The sequence below is a fragment of the Oncorhynchus gorbuscha genome, linkage group LG08 (assembly GCF_021184085.1).
Source record: "Oncorhynchus gorbuscha isolate QuinsamMale2020 ecotype Even-year linkage group LG08, OgorEven_v1.0, whole genome shotgun sequence".
In the NCBI taxonomy this organism is placed as follows: domain Eukaryota; kingdom Metazoa; phylum Chordata; class Actinopteri; order Salmoniformes; family Salmonidae; genus Oncorhynchus; species Oncorhynchus gorbuscha.
Window position 1 is genome coordinate 63,983,986 of NC_060180.1, and position 14,713 is coordinate 63,998,698.

Consider the following 14,713-nt stretch of genomic DNA (forward strand, 5'->3'; position numbering starts at 1 on the left):
ATGCACACACACTCTTTCCTCCACCTCTCTCTTCTCCTCCTCTCTCTCACCCTCTCCTGCAGGTCACAGAGGAGGACTGAAGGCACTATAATCCAGACAGTAGTGCAGCAGCAGCAGTCTGTTATCTACAGTGCAGCTCTTCCTCCATTCTTAAAGCTGCCTGGCATGACTCAATCAGCAGCCTCCAGCCTGCTTCCCCAGGCTCTCTGTGTGCTCTGCAGAGGTAGTTTGACAGTTTTCAGCACACTCACGTGATGAGTAACCTTGCTTAAGGCCCTAATGCCTAGGCTTTAGCTCAGTGGACTAACAAAGTATTGTTGCTTTCAGTATCATGCTCTCTCTTCCTCTTATGTCTTATCCTCTCCCTCGCGCGTTATCAGCTCTGGTAAATAAAGTAACCCCCCCTGGATCCGACCATGTCTATACGGAACTGGTTGTCCTCTGGTCAAGACTCTTCAACATTCAGCCAGCCATCCTCTCCTTCGAGCGTTATCAGCTCTGGTAAATAAAGTAACCCCCCCCCTGGATCCGACCATGTCTATACGGAACTGGTTGTCCTCTGGTCAAGACTCTTCAACATTCAGCCAGCCATCCTCTCCTTCGCGTGTTATCAGCTCTGGTAAATAAAGTAACCCCCCCCCTGGATCCGACCATGTCTATACGGAACTGGTTGTCCTCTGGTCAAGACTCTTCAACATTCAGCCAGCCATCCTCTCCTTCGCGTGTTATCAGCTCTGGTAAATAAAGTAACCCCCCCCTGGATCCGACCATGTCTATACGGAACTGGTTGTCCTCTGGTCCGTTCGGAATGGATCTCTATATTGAAAGATTTATTTCTGCATATTTGTCCGGGTGGGAAAGCCCCAGGTCAATTTCGGAACAGGTCCAACTTTTTAGACCTCTACATGAGAGGCCCAATACCGCAATACTTACCGAACCTAGAGTACATGTTCAAACACCCACACATATACAGTATGCATAAACACTGTGGAACGGCCCTAAAGTACAATACACACACACACACACACACACACACACACACACACACACACACACACACACACACACACACACACACACACACACACACACACACACACACACACACACACACACACACACACACACACACACACACACAGACAGACAGAGAACAGAGAGAACAGACAGAGAACAGACAAAGAACAGAGAGAACAGACAGAGAACAGACAAAGAACAGACAGAAAACAGTGAGAATAGTGAAAGAACAGAGAGAATAGAGAAAGGAGGACTGTTGAGATGCCAGTTATACATAGTGCATGTAGCAGACCAGTGTTCTTATCTTATAAAATGTTTTTTCTTCAGTTACCCACAGTGGGTGCTGTTTGTACTTTTGGGAGTATTCTATTGGTTACATTGCGCCAGGTAAGTTATTTTGTGCACTCCACTAACAATGTGTAGCGTGTATGGCGGTCTTGAGTGTGTGTTACCACATCCTCTGAGTCAAGAGGTCCCTTGCCCTGAAGGCAAGGCACACACACACACACACATCCTCATCTCACCTTGTTGAACCTCTGCCAACTTATTGTGGGAGACCTCACTCTTCTGATTGCAAACATTAGTGGTGCGCGGGTCAGCTATTTGTTCTCCCGCACCCACCTACCTGCAATTGCTAATAACCCATCCACAACCACCCGACTATATGTGATAAAGTGAAAATCTGAGACCCGCTGTCACGCCCTGGTCGAAGTATTTTGTGTTTATCTTTATTTATTTAGTCAGGCCAGGGTGTGGCATGGGTTTGTGTATGTGGTGTGTATGTATTGGGATTGTAGCTAGTGGGGTGTTCTGGTTAAGTTTATGGCTGTCTGAAGTGGTTCTCAATCAGAGGCAGGTGTTTATCGTTGTCTCTGATTGGGAACCATATTTAAGCAGCCATATTCTTTGAGTTTGTCGTGGGTGATTGTCCTTAGTGTCTTGATGTCCTTGTTCTGTGTGTATGTGCACCAGTATTAGGCTGTTTCGGTTTTCATTACGTTTATTGTTTTGTAGGTTTTGTATTTAGATTCGTGTTACGTTTGTTCATTAAACATGGATCGCAATCTACACGCTGCATTTTGGTCCGACTCTCCTTCACACCTAGAAAACCGTTACAGAATCACCCACCACAAACGGACCAAGCAGCGTGTCAACAGGCAGGAGCAGCCCAAAGAGGAGATGCGTAAGAAGGACTTCTGGACATGGGAGGAAATCCTCGATGGGAGAGGACCCTGGGCTAAACCAGGGGAGAGTAGCCACCCTAAGGTGCAGCAGGAGAAGAGGAAACAGGAGCAGCCCAAAGAGGAGGACAGTATGGACTATACTTCTTGGGAGGAGATAGACAGGTGGGCGGTCGACCCAGGGAGAGTGCCGGAGCCCGCCTGGGATTCGATGGAGCAGTGCGCGGAAGTTTACAGGAGAATGAGGTTGGCGAAGCAAGCACGGCGGCGCGGACGGAAGCCCGAGAGTCAGCCCCAAAAAATGTATTGGGGGCAGGCTCACAGGGAGTAGGGCTACGCCAGGTAGGAGACCTGCGCAAACTCCCTGTGCTTACCGGGGGGCTAGAGAGACTGGGCAGGCACCGTATTATGCAGTGGTGCGCACACAGTGGTGCACACGGTGTCCCCAGTGCGGGTGCATATCCCGATATATTCCAGCTCCTCCTTTCGGCCGGGCTAGAGTGGGCATCGAGCCAGGTAAGGTTGGGCAGGCTCGGTGCTCAAGAGCTCCAGTGCGCCTGCACGGTCCGGTCTATTCAGTACCACCTCCACACCCCAGCCCTCCGGTGGCAGCTCCCCGCACCAGGCTTCCTGTGCGTGTCCTCGGTCCAGTACCACCAGTACCAGCACCACGCATCAGGCCTACAGTGCGCCTCGCCTCTCCAGCGCTGTCGGAGCCTTTCTCCTCTCCTGCGCTGCCGGAGTCTCCCGCCTGTTCAGTGCAGCCAGAGCCTTCCTCCTCTACAGCGCTGCCGGAGTCTCCCAACTGTTCAGCGCAGCCAGAGCCTTCCTCCTCTCCTGCGCTGCCGGAGTCTCCTGCCTGTTCAGCGCAGCCAGAGCTGCCAGCCTGTATGGAGCAGCCAGAGCTGTCAGCCTGCATGGAGCAGCCAGAGCTGTCAGTCTGCATGAAGCAGCCAGAGCTGTCAGTCTGCATGAAGCAGCCAGAGCTGCCAGCCTGTATGGAGCAGCCAGAGCTGTCAGTCTGCATGGAGAGGCCAGAGCTGTCAGTCTGCATGGAGCAGCCAGAGATGTCAGTCTGCATGAAGCAGCCAGAGCTGTCAGTCTGCATGAAGCAGCCAGAGCTGTCAGTCTGCATGGAGCAGCCAGAGCTGTCAGTCTGCATTAAGCAGCCAGAGATGTCAGTCTGCATGGAGCAGCCAGAGCTGTCAGTCTGCAAAGAGCTGTCAGTCTGCAAGGAGCTGTCAGTCTGCAAGGAGCTGCCAGTCTGCAAGGAGCTGTCAGTCTGCAAGGAGCTGTCAGTCTGCAAGGAGCTGCCAGTCTGCAAGGAGCTGCCAGTCTGCAAGGAGCTGCCAGTCTGCAAGGAGCTGCCAGTCTGCACGGAGCTGCCAGTTTGCACGGAGCTGTCAGTCTGCAAGGAGCTGCCAGTCTGCAAGGAGCTGCCAGTCTGCAAGGATCTGCCAGTCTGCAAGGAGCTGTCAGTCTGCAAGGAGCTGCCAGTCTGCAAGGAGCTGCCAGTCTGCAAGGAGCTGTCAGTTTGCAAGGAGCCGCCAGTCTGGACGGAGCAGCCAGAGCCGCCAGTCAGCCAGACTCTTCCAGATCCGCCAGTCAGCCAGACTCTTCCAGATCCGCCAGTCAACCAGACTCTTCCAGATCCGCCAGTCAACCAGACTCTTCCAGATCCGCCAGTCAACCAGACTCTTCCAGATCCGCCAGTCAGCCAGACTCTTCCAGATCTGCCAGTCAGCCAGACTCTTCCAGATCTGCCAGTCAGCCAGACTCTTCCAGATCTGCCAGTCAGCCAGACTCTTCTAGATCTGCCAGTCAGCCAGACTCTTCCAGATCTGCCAGTCAGCCAGACTCTTCCAGATCTGCCAGTCAACCAGACTCTTCCAGATCTGCCAGTCAACCAGACTCTTCCAGATCTGCCAGTCAACCAGACTCTTCCAGATCCGCCAGTCAGCCGGGATCTGCCAGAACTGCCAGTCGGCCAGGATCTGCCAGTCGGTCAGGATCCGCCAGTCAGCCAGGATCCACCAGTCAGTCAGGATCTGCCAGATCCGCCAGTCAGCCAGGATCTGCAAGTCAGCCAGGATCTGCCAGTCAGCCAGGATCTGCCGGAACCACCAGCCAGCCAGGATCTGGTAGATCCATCAACCTGCCTGAGCTTCCTCTCACTCCCGAGCTTCCTCTCACTCCCGACCTTCCTCTCACTCCCGAGCTTCCTCTCACTCCCGAGCATCCTCTCACTCCCGAGCATCCTCTCACTCCCGAGCATCCTCTCACTCCCGAGCTTCCCCTCACTCCCGAGCTTCCCCTCACTCCCGAGCTTCCCCTCACTCCCGAGCTTCCTCTCACTCCTGAGCTTCCCCTCAGTCCAGAGCTGCCTTAGTCCCGAGCTGCCGCTCAGTCCCGATCTGCTCCTCAGTCCAGTGGGGTTCTGGGTGAGGACTACTAGGCCATGGTCGTCGGCGAGGGTGGACTATCCAAGGACTCGAGGAGAGGGGACTAAGACATTGATTGAGTGGGGTCCACGTCCCGCGCCGGAGCCGCCACCATGGATAGACGCCCACCCGGACCCTCCCTATTGTTTTGAGGTGGGTTCGGGAGTCCGCACCTTAGGGGGTGATAAATGTGATAAAGTGAAAATCTGAGACCCGCTGTCACGCCCTGGTCGAAGTATTTTGTGTTTATCTTTATTTATTTAGTCAGGCCAGGGTGTGGCATGGGTTTGTGTATGTGGTGTGTATGTATTGGGATTGTAGCTAGTGGGGTGTTCTGGTTAAGTTTATGGCTGTCTGAAGTGGTTCTCAATCAGAGGCAGGTGTTTATCGTTGTCTCTGATTGGGAACCATATTTAGGCAGCCATATTCTTTGAGTTTGTCGTGGGTGATTGTCCTTAGTGTCTTTGTTCCTTGTTCTGTGTGTATGTGCACCAGTATTAGGCTGTTTCGGTTTTCACTACGTTTATTGGTTTGTAGGTTTTGTATTTAGATTTGTGTTCCGTTTGTTCATTAAACATGGATCACAATCTACACGCTGCATTTTGGTCACACCTAGAAAACCGTTACACCCGCCCCCAACACTAACCTGTAAATATAGAAAATGCGCTATAGGTTACAGTCAAAGACAGCAGAACAATATTTTGACAGGGGGAGCAGATTTTGGGATAAGTTTCTGCTTATAATTTCAGACATTATTGTAGGCTATTTGTTAGTCAACTTTCTCTTTTATATGTTGCCCTAGAAGACTAGATAAACCCTTGCTCATCAGAATAATGTAATAGATCGCTAGAATGAATTCTTCTGTCTAGTTGACAAACTAACATGATCCAAACATACCAAGACAGTCGTGAAGAGGGCACAACAAAACCTATTCCCCCCCAGGAGACTGAAAAGATTTGGCATGGGTCCTCACATCCTCTAAAGGTTCTACAGCTGCACCATCGAGAGCATCCTGGCTGGTTGCATCACTGCCTGATATGGCAACTGCTCGACCTTCGACCGCAAGGCACTACAGATGTACGGCCCAGTACATCACTGGGGCCAAGCTTCCTACCATCCAGGACCTCTATACCAAGCGGTGTCAGAGGAAGGCCCTAAAAATAGTTAAAGACTCCAGCCACTCTAGTCATAATATTATTATTATTATAGTCATAGACTGTTCTCTCTGCTGCCGCACGGCATGCGGTACCGGAGTGCCAAGTCTATGTCCAAGAGGCTTCAAAACAGCTTCTACCCCCAAGCCATAAGACTCCTGAACATATAATCAAATGCCTACATAGACTATTTGCATTGTCCCCCCCCCCTCTTTTACACTGTTGCTACTCTCTGTTATCATCTATGCATAGTCACTTTAATAACTCTACCTACATGTACATATTACCTCAATTACCTCGACTAACCGGGGCTCCCGCACATTGACTCTTTACCAGTACCCCCTGTATATAGCCTCGCTATTGTTATTTTACAGCTGCTCTTCAATAATTTGTTACTTTTATTTGTTACTCGTATTATTTTTTTGTGGTATTTTTATTGATTTAAACTGCATTGTTGGTTTGGGCTTGTAAGTAAGCATTTCCCTGTAAGTTCTAAACTTTTGTATTCAGCGCATGTGACAAATAAAATGTGATTTGATTTGATATGTAATGTTTTCTCTGTCATCTTTCAAATTCTAACCCTAACATTAATTCTAACCTTATACCTAAACCACCTAGAAATAGCATTTGATCCTGTGGGGACTAGCAAAATGTCACATTTTTGTTTGTTTAGTACTCGTGGGGACTCCCCTCTCCCCCCCCCCACACACACACTGACACACACAGAAACACACTCACCCCTGCAGACAGAAACACACCCCTCCACACTGACCTGCCCTTCCGGCACACGGAACAGACCCAGGATTTGTCTTTCTTGCTGTAGAAGTGGCAGGTCTTGCAGACGTTGTACTGGCAGTCCAGACACTGGCACATGGAGTTGACCAGGAAGGTGAAGGGAGAGCAGCAGCAGATGTAGCGATGTTGCCGGGAGAGCAGGGAGCAGCGACTGTCCTCCTTGTCCAGCTCCTGCTTCAGGTCACTGAGAGAGGATGACAGAAAGCGAGGGAGGGTGGGGGGAGGGAGGATGGGAGGATGGGGGAGGGAGAGAGAGAAGGAGAGAGAGGGAGATGAGAGGTGGGGGAGGGTGAGAGACGGGATGAGTTGAGAGAGGATGAAAGAGAGAGAGGATGAGGGGTAAAGAGAGAGTTAGGGGGAAGAGAGGGGGAGAGAGGATGGGTGAGAGGGGGAGGATGGGAGAGATGCTGATCTCCTGCTAGTACACTCAGGCCATCTGGCTTATCTCACTAACAATACACCTACTTATGTACCCATGCAATACATGAACCACAGTTTTAGGAGGAAAATGTTTGTGTTCAAATCACATGTGTATACAGTAATGTTGAAAATCAGGACACTGTCAAACAGGACAGAATAAGACGAAGAGGGGTTTCACTCATTCCAGAACGTTCCATTTACATTTGACATCATCTGAATATTTTCCAAAGATTTGTATCCTCTCCCAAAAAATTACAACCTTTCATATATACACTGAGTGTACAAAACATTATGAACACCTGCTCTTTCCATGACATAGACTGACCAGTTGAATCCAGGTGAAAGCTATGATCCCTTATTGATGCCGCTTGTCAAAACAAATCAAATTCTATTTGTCACATACACATGGTTAGCAGATGTTAATGCGAGTGTAGCGAAATGCTTGTGCTTCTAGTTCCGACCATGCAGTAATATCTAACAAGTAATCTGACCTAACAATTTCACAACAACTACCTTATACACACAAGTGTAAAGGAATGAATAAGAATATCTTGCATAGGCAAGATGCAGTAGATGGTATAGAGTACAGTATATACATATGAGATGAGTAATGTAGGGTATGTAAACATTATATAAAGTGGCAGTGTTTAAAGTGGCTAGTGATACATTTATTACATCATTTTCATTATTAAAGTGGCTAGAGATTTGAGTCAGTATGTTGGCAGCAGCCACTCAATATTAGTGATGGCTGTTTAACAGTCTGATGGCCTTGAGATAGAAGCTGTTTTTCAGACTCTCAGTCCCAGCTTTGATGCACTTGTACTGACTTCGCCTTCTGGATGATAGCGGGGTGAACAGGCAGTGGCTCGGGTGGTTGTTGTCCTTGATGATCTTTATGGCCTTCCTGTGACATTGGGTTGTGTAGGTGTCCTGGAGAGCAGGTAGTTTGCCCTCGGTGATGCATTGTGCAGACCTCACTATCCTCTGGAGAGCCTTACGGTTGTGGGCGGAGCAGTTGCCGTACCAGGCGGTGATACAGCCCGACAGGATGCTCTCGATTGTGCATCTGTAAAAGTTTGTGAGTGTTTTTGGTGACAAGCCAGATTTCTTCAGCCTTCTGAGATTGAAGAGGTGCTGCTGCGCCTTCTTCACGACGCTGTCTGTGTGTGTGGACCATTTCAGTTTGTCTGTGATGTGTATGCCGAGGAACTTAAAACGTTCTACCTTCTCCACTACTGTCCTGTCTATGTGGATAGGGGGCTGCTCCCTCTGCTGTTTCCTGAAGTACACAATCATCTCCTTTGTTTTGTTGACATTGAGTGTGAGGTTATTTTCCTGACACCACACTCTGAGGGCCCTCACCTCCTCCCTGTAGGCCGTCTCATCGTTGTTGGTAATCAAGCCTACCACTGTAGTGTCGCCTGCAAACCTGATGATTGAGTTGGAGGCGTGCATGGCCACGCAGTCATGGGTGAACAGGGAGTACAGCAGAGGGCTGAGAATGCATCCTTGTGGGGCCCCAGTGTTGAGGATCAGCTGGGTGGAGATGTTGTTTCCTACCCTCACCACCTGGGAGCAGCCCGTCAGGAAGTGCAGCACTGAGTTGTTCAATCCACTTCAATCAGGGGAGGAGACAGGTTAAAGAACGATTTTTAAGCCTTGAGACAATTGACACATGGATTGTGTGTGTGCCATTCAGAGGGTGAATGGGCAAGACAAAATAGTTAAGTTGCTTTGAACAGGGTATGGTAGTAGGCCAATCCCAGACGACACTGCGCCAATTGTGCGCCACCCTATGGGACTCCCAATGACGGCCAGTTTTGATACAGCCTGGATCCGAACCAGGGTGTCTGTAGTGATGCCTCAAACACTGAGATGCAGTGCCTTAAACCGCTGCGCCACTCGGGAGCCCCAAAAAATAAATGAATGACTATAATGGATAATTGAACAGACAGGAGAGAGTGAAGGAGAGGGAGGGGGATAAGGGAGAGAGAGTGAAGGAGAGGGAGGGGGATAAGGGAGAGAGAGTGAAGGAGAGGGAGGGGGATAAGGGAGAGAGAGTGAAGGAGTATTTAGAGCTTTTGTATATGTAACAGAGTGCGTTCTGTTCTGCCTCAAGCCGGCCATGAACTCACAACCTTCTGCACAACAACAGTCACCCAAAGCCAACACCTTAGCCAATAGAATAAGAAACTAGTCTGTCACTCTGTGAGTGACAGTTAGCTTTTATATCTCAGCACAGGAGGCTGGTGAGGGGAGGACGGATTCCATTCCAGCCATTACTATGAGCTCGTCCTTCCCAATTAAGGTGCCACCGGCTGCCTGTGTATCTCAGGGAATGTGGAGAGAGAAAGGGCAGAGGACACAGGGGATAATCTTAACAGATTAGAGGGTCAGAGAGAAAAAATAAAAGGCATGAATCAACAAAGATGACGTAATTAAGTAATATAATTCTATACCTCGGATGCACTGAGCGCTCAGTCTGTTTGACCCCATTATAGCAGAGGCCAATGTAAAAATGACACATACACACTGCTGCAATATTGTAAATATCTAGTTATTTTTTTTGTGGAGATCACTGCAGTTTCATTGAGATCAAATGGAGTCCTGATTCTTATGGTAGATTCCCAGGCTACTGTAGTAATGTAGGGAGTTCAAATACTGTCCAGACAAAGACAGCAGTGCAGTTCCACAGCAGGAGGACTTTCTAGCTGAAGGCAGAGAACAAGACTTTAGTGACCTGAGCTGTGTCAAACACAATAATCCTCAGACAACTCTGGCAGTCTACTGAAAACAACTTAACTTTTACACACTCCCAATCAGTAGTTTGTGTCTGTGTGTGCCATAGTTGTCCAAATGCAGAAGACACAATGTTTCCTTGTCTGACCTGCCAAGCTCATGGGTTTGTTCTTAGATGCTATATGTATTCACTATGGGCCTGATTCAGACTGTGGGTATTACTGAAGGTGGCTCCCAATAGTGGCTAGTATTTGACATGATACAAATTGTAAAATAACACTGACTTCATCCCTACAATATATGAGGTCATACAATAAAAACTCTGATTAACAGCACATTGATAACCTACTTCACTGTGGAAAAGGGGGCCGTAATACATGTCATGTTGGGGCGGCAGGTAGCTTAGTGGTTAGAGCGTTGGGCCGGCAGATAGCCTAGTGGTTAGAGCGTTGGGCCGGCAGGTAGCCTAGTGGTTAGAGCGTTGGGCCGGCAGGTAGCCTAGTGGTTAGAGCGTTGGGCCGGCAGGTAGCCTAGTGGTTAGAGCGTTGGGCCGGCAGGTAGCCTAGTGGTTAGAGCGTTGGGCGGCAGGTAGCCTAGCGTTAGAGCGGTAGCCTAGCGGTGGGCCGGCAGGTAGCCTCGCGGTTAGAGCGTTGGGCCGGCAGGTAGCCTAGTGGTTAGAGCGTTGGGCCGGCAGGTAGCCTAGTGGTTAGAGCGTTGGGCCGGCAGGTAGCCTAGTGGTTAGAGCGTTGGGCCGGCAGGTAGCCTAGTGGTTAGAGCGTTGGGCCGGCAGGTAGCCTAGTGGTTAGAGCGTTGGGCCGGCAGGTAGCCTAGTGGTTAGAGCGTTGGGCCCTAGTGGTTAAGGTAGACTAGTGGTTAGAGCATTGGGCCGGCAGGTAGCCTAGTGGTTAGAGCGTTGGGCCGGCAGGTAGCCTAGTGGTTAGAGCGTTGGGCCGGCAGGTAGCCTAGTGGTTAGAGCGTTGGGCCGGCAGGTAGCCTAGCGGTTAGAGCATTAAGCCGGCAGGTAGCCTAGTGGTTAGGGCGTTGGGCCGGCAGGTAGCCTAGTGGTTAGAGCGTTGGGCCGGCAGGTAGCCTAGTAGTTAGAGCGTTGGGCCGGCAGGTAGCCTAGTGGTTAGAGCGTTGGGCCGGCAGGTAGCCTAGTGGTTAGAGCGTTGGGCCGGCAGGTAGCCTAGTGGTTAGAGCGTTGGACCGGCAGGTAGCCTAGTGGTTAGAGCGTTGGGCCGGCAGGTAGCCTAGTGGTTAGAGCGTTGGGCCGGAAGGTAGACTAGTGGTTAGAGCGTTGGGCCGGCAGGTAGCCTAGTGGTTAGAGCGTTGGGCCGGCAGGTAGCCTAGTGGTTAGAGCGTTGGGCCAGTATCCGAAAAGTTGCTAGATCGACTCCCCAAGGTAAAAATTGGTTGAATCGATGTTGTTCCCACGTCGTTTCAAAAAAACGCTGAGTCAATGTGGAAAACTGATTTGATTTGACAAAAAGTCATCAATATAAAGGAATTTCATATTTTCTTACCCAACTTTTAACCTAAATCCAATGACATGGTGACACTGTTAGTTGATTTCACGTTGAATTCACGTTAGTTGACAACTCAACCGATTGTAAATCAAAACTAGATGTTGAACTGACGTCTGTGTCCATTGGGGAGATTCTATCGGAGAAAAGAAAGAGCATATGCTTTTTCCACTTGGAACCGGCAGGTTCGCACAACCTTAATCATGGTTTCTTCACATGTAAAGATATTGGAATTATTAGGGAATCAAGTCAAGGTCAGAATGCAGCGTATCTGAGGACACACTACTGCCACACCTTCACTTCTAAAATCTCCACCCAGGATGAATAGCACATTTATAGCATGCTATTCTTATGCTTAAATTCAAGGTCAGAATACACAGAAAGAAAAGTGCATAGAAACTGAATTACATTCCATTTACACACGCTTAACTCAGGTCGGATTCCCATGTGTCCTATGTGTAATACACAGCCTACAGGAGAATGCATGAACCAGGTGCTGTGGGCCAACTAGTATGTGTCCACTGGTGTCACTGTAGAGAAGCCAATGCCAGCCATGCTCAGGTAAGGGCATTATTATTCCACACAAACAGAACTGACAATAACAATAACCTCTTGAATTATGTTTAGGGCTAGCGTTTTTTTCCAAGCACATGACCTGACCAGGGAAACCTTAAGGCTCTAGTAACAGCCTACAACTATCCAGGGCCCAGATGTTTTCCTAGTCAGGTCGCATGGTCAGCTCCCGGCTCTAGTTATGAGTAATTAAACCTGTCTCATGTCTCAACCCCAAACTGAGAATTCCTGCCACCACCGCAGCTCAGTAAACAAACAACTAATTGCAGCTGACCAATCAGTGGGGAGATAGCATGGCCATGGTGACAATCACACACTGGAGTAATTACAGACATTTTCCAGCTGAATAACGAATCTGACTAAATTAACATTGAAACATGGAACAGTGTTAAAGTTGGACAGGAGTCCTCCCACCAGGCTTTAATAAGCTGAGGAGGCTGATAGGGCGCCTGCCTGCCTGCCTGCCTGCCTGCCTGCCCGCCCGCCCGCCCGCCCGCCCGCCCGCCTGCCTGCCTGCCTGCCTGCCTGCCTGCCTGCCTGCCTGCCTGCCTAAGGATTGATTGAATATGTCCGTAAACACACCAGCCAGCTGGTCTGTGCATGCGCCTGGGGATGCGCCTGGGTATGCGCCTGGGTATGCGCCTGGGGATGCGCCTGGGGATGCGGCTGGGGATGCGGCTGGGATGCCGTCTGGCATGCCGCTATTGGCATATCCTCACTTTAGATGTACTTATCCTTTAAGTGTCTATGTGAACTCTTTTTATATTGTATATAATGTATGCAGTGCAAATTCCATGTCTGTATTCTGTCTTGTGTATTTCGTCTACTGCTGGCCAGGTAAGCTCAATCAAGCCCAGCTAAAATATTGTTAATTATTTCAAGTAGTATTTGCACTCAGGTCTGATACCCACCTCTGGCTTGTTAATAACTCCTGATTAAAGTACTAACTACAGTGGGTGATTAGTACTCTGGTCAAAAGTAGAGCACTATATAGGGAATAGGGTTGCATTTGGGACGTAGCCTAGAACTGGTCTCAGCACAGTAGCACCTTAAACCCAATGGTGAAAGAACACTCACTTTAATCTGATAAGCCACAAGAATCATGCCGTTGTGTGTGTGTGTGTGTGTGTGTGTGTGTGTGTGTGTGTGTGTGTGTGTGTGTGTGTGTGTGTGTGTGTGTGTGTGTGTGTGTGTGTGTGTGTGTGTGTGTGTGTGTGTGTGTGTGTGTGTGTGTGTGTGTGTGTACAGTCCTGCTTATCCTTCCAGTATCTCTGGTTTTTGAACATCCTCCAGCCAAGAAAAAGAAGATGTATAAACAGTACAGTGACAACACTATAAAACAGCATTGCTTGCTTATGAGAGAGAGAAAGTTGGAGTGTGCATGAGTGAATACTTCGTTATTAGGCTATACCAGTATTACCTTGTGATGATAGTAATGATGAACAGTTATTGAAGAATGGGCTGTTAGGCTATTCTGCTTCCTCATTAGTAATATCCAAATTTACCATAACTTTGACAGGATGTAATAATAACCTTTTTAATCGTCAATAAACATCTATCTTATATCGAAACATGAAATGCAGATAAATAAGTAACTCACAGGATCCGTGTACTAGGCTTCTTCTTAGGTTCACACGGTACAGTGAGCAAATCCCCGGTCTCTGGCCCGATGTTGTGCAAGTCAGCTGCCATGCGCGCATTGACACGATTTATGAAAACCAAAAACACTGTAGGCTACATGATCATATCCGTGTAAGTTAAGTCCATTTCATGTTAGTCTCTTCAGAATGTCGACTGTCTTCTTAGGCAACTCATGCATAGGCCCAAAGCTAGTAGCCAAAGTTTCATTCTCTGTAGCCTACAGTAAGGAAAGGGCGGCATCTGAACTAAACTGACAAGAGCAATCGAAGTTGCAAACACCTGCGATGTTCGCGGCTGGCTAAAGAGTCTATGAATCAGATCACTGGATATTAACCGTTATTTTCCTGATTGGAATGAACGCGGTACACAGTAGACTGAACTGTCAATAACGTTTTATAGCCCGCCAGTAATATCACAAACACTAGCCTATATTAATTTAATTGACAAAAGTGAATATAATAAAGCAACACATATTCCACTGAGTGTGAGTAAAGGGATTATGTTCTAAATTTCCTTCATCCATTTCTAACGAGCAACTAAACCTAGATTTTTGGGGTTAAAACTTCTCATGGAACAATGTTTAACACTCCATCATCATATTGGCCAGCTAGACTTGAATAATGAACTGGTACATTTAAATGTGTTCCGTGTGGGCACATTTGATAACATTTTTTTGTATGTCATGATGACCAACCCAAAGCTCACCAAGGTCTTCTTCCTGGTACTCTTCTCCCATTCAGATAGCCAGGAGCCTGATCTCTTTGCTCCTCATAGCTTTAAGCTACTGAACCCAACAAGAAAACAATACATTCTATACACGCTTCAGCGCAACATGGAAAAGGAGACAGAAAACATGTGCTCAACAGCAAGAGATGGTGAAATAAAATTACAACTCTTAACCAGGAAACTTCACAGTCACATAGTTCCTGCTGGAACAGTGAATGGTCACATAGCTCCTGCTGGTGAAGAGTCACATAGCTCTGTTGGAACAGTGAAGAGTCACATAGCTCCTGCTGGAACAGTGAAGAGTCACATAGCTCCTGCTGGAACAGTGAAGAGTCACATAGCTCCTGCTGGAACAGTGAAGAGTCACATAGCACCTGCTGGAACAGTGAAGCGTCACATAGCTCCTGCTGGAACAGTGAAGAGTCACAGCTCCTGCTGGAACAGTGAAGAGTCACAGCTCCTGCTGGAACAGTGAAGAGTCACATAGCTCCTGCTGGAACAGT

At 48.6% G+C, this 14,713-nt stretch overlaps 1 protein-coding gene across 6 annotated transcripts in view; it reads right to left on the reverse strand.

Annotated features, from left to right (window-relative positions):
• Positions 1-14,190, reverse strand: part of LOC124041980 (rab effector MyRIP-like) — a 29,591-nt gene extending 15,401 nt beyond the window's left edge. The window contains exons 1-2 of one of the 6 annotated variants that reach the window (XM_046360208.1): positions 13,444-14,190; positions 6,566-6,772 (exon numbers count right to left, since the gene is read on the reverse strand). The gene's annotated coding sequence lies outside the window, so the exon portion shown is untranslated. The remainder of the gene's footprint in view (positions 1-6,565; positions 6,773-13,443) is intronic. The other 5 variants (XM_046360206.1, XM_046360211.1, XM_046360209.1 and 2 more) reach the window with 5 other exon arrangements.
• Between the last annotated feature and the right edge of the window lie 523 nt (positions 14,191-14,713).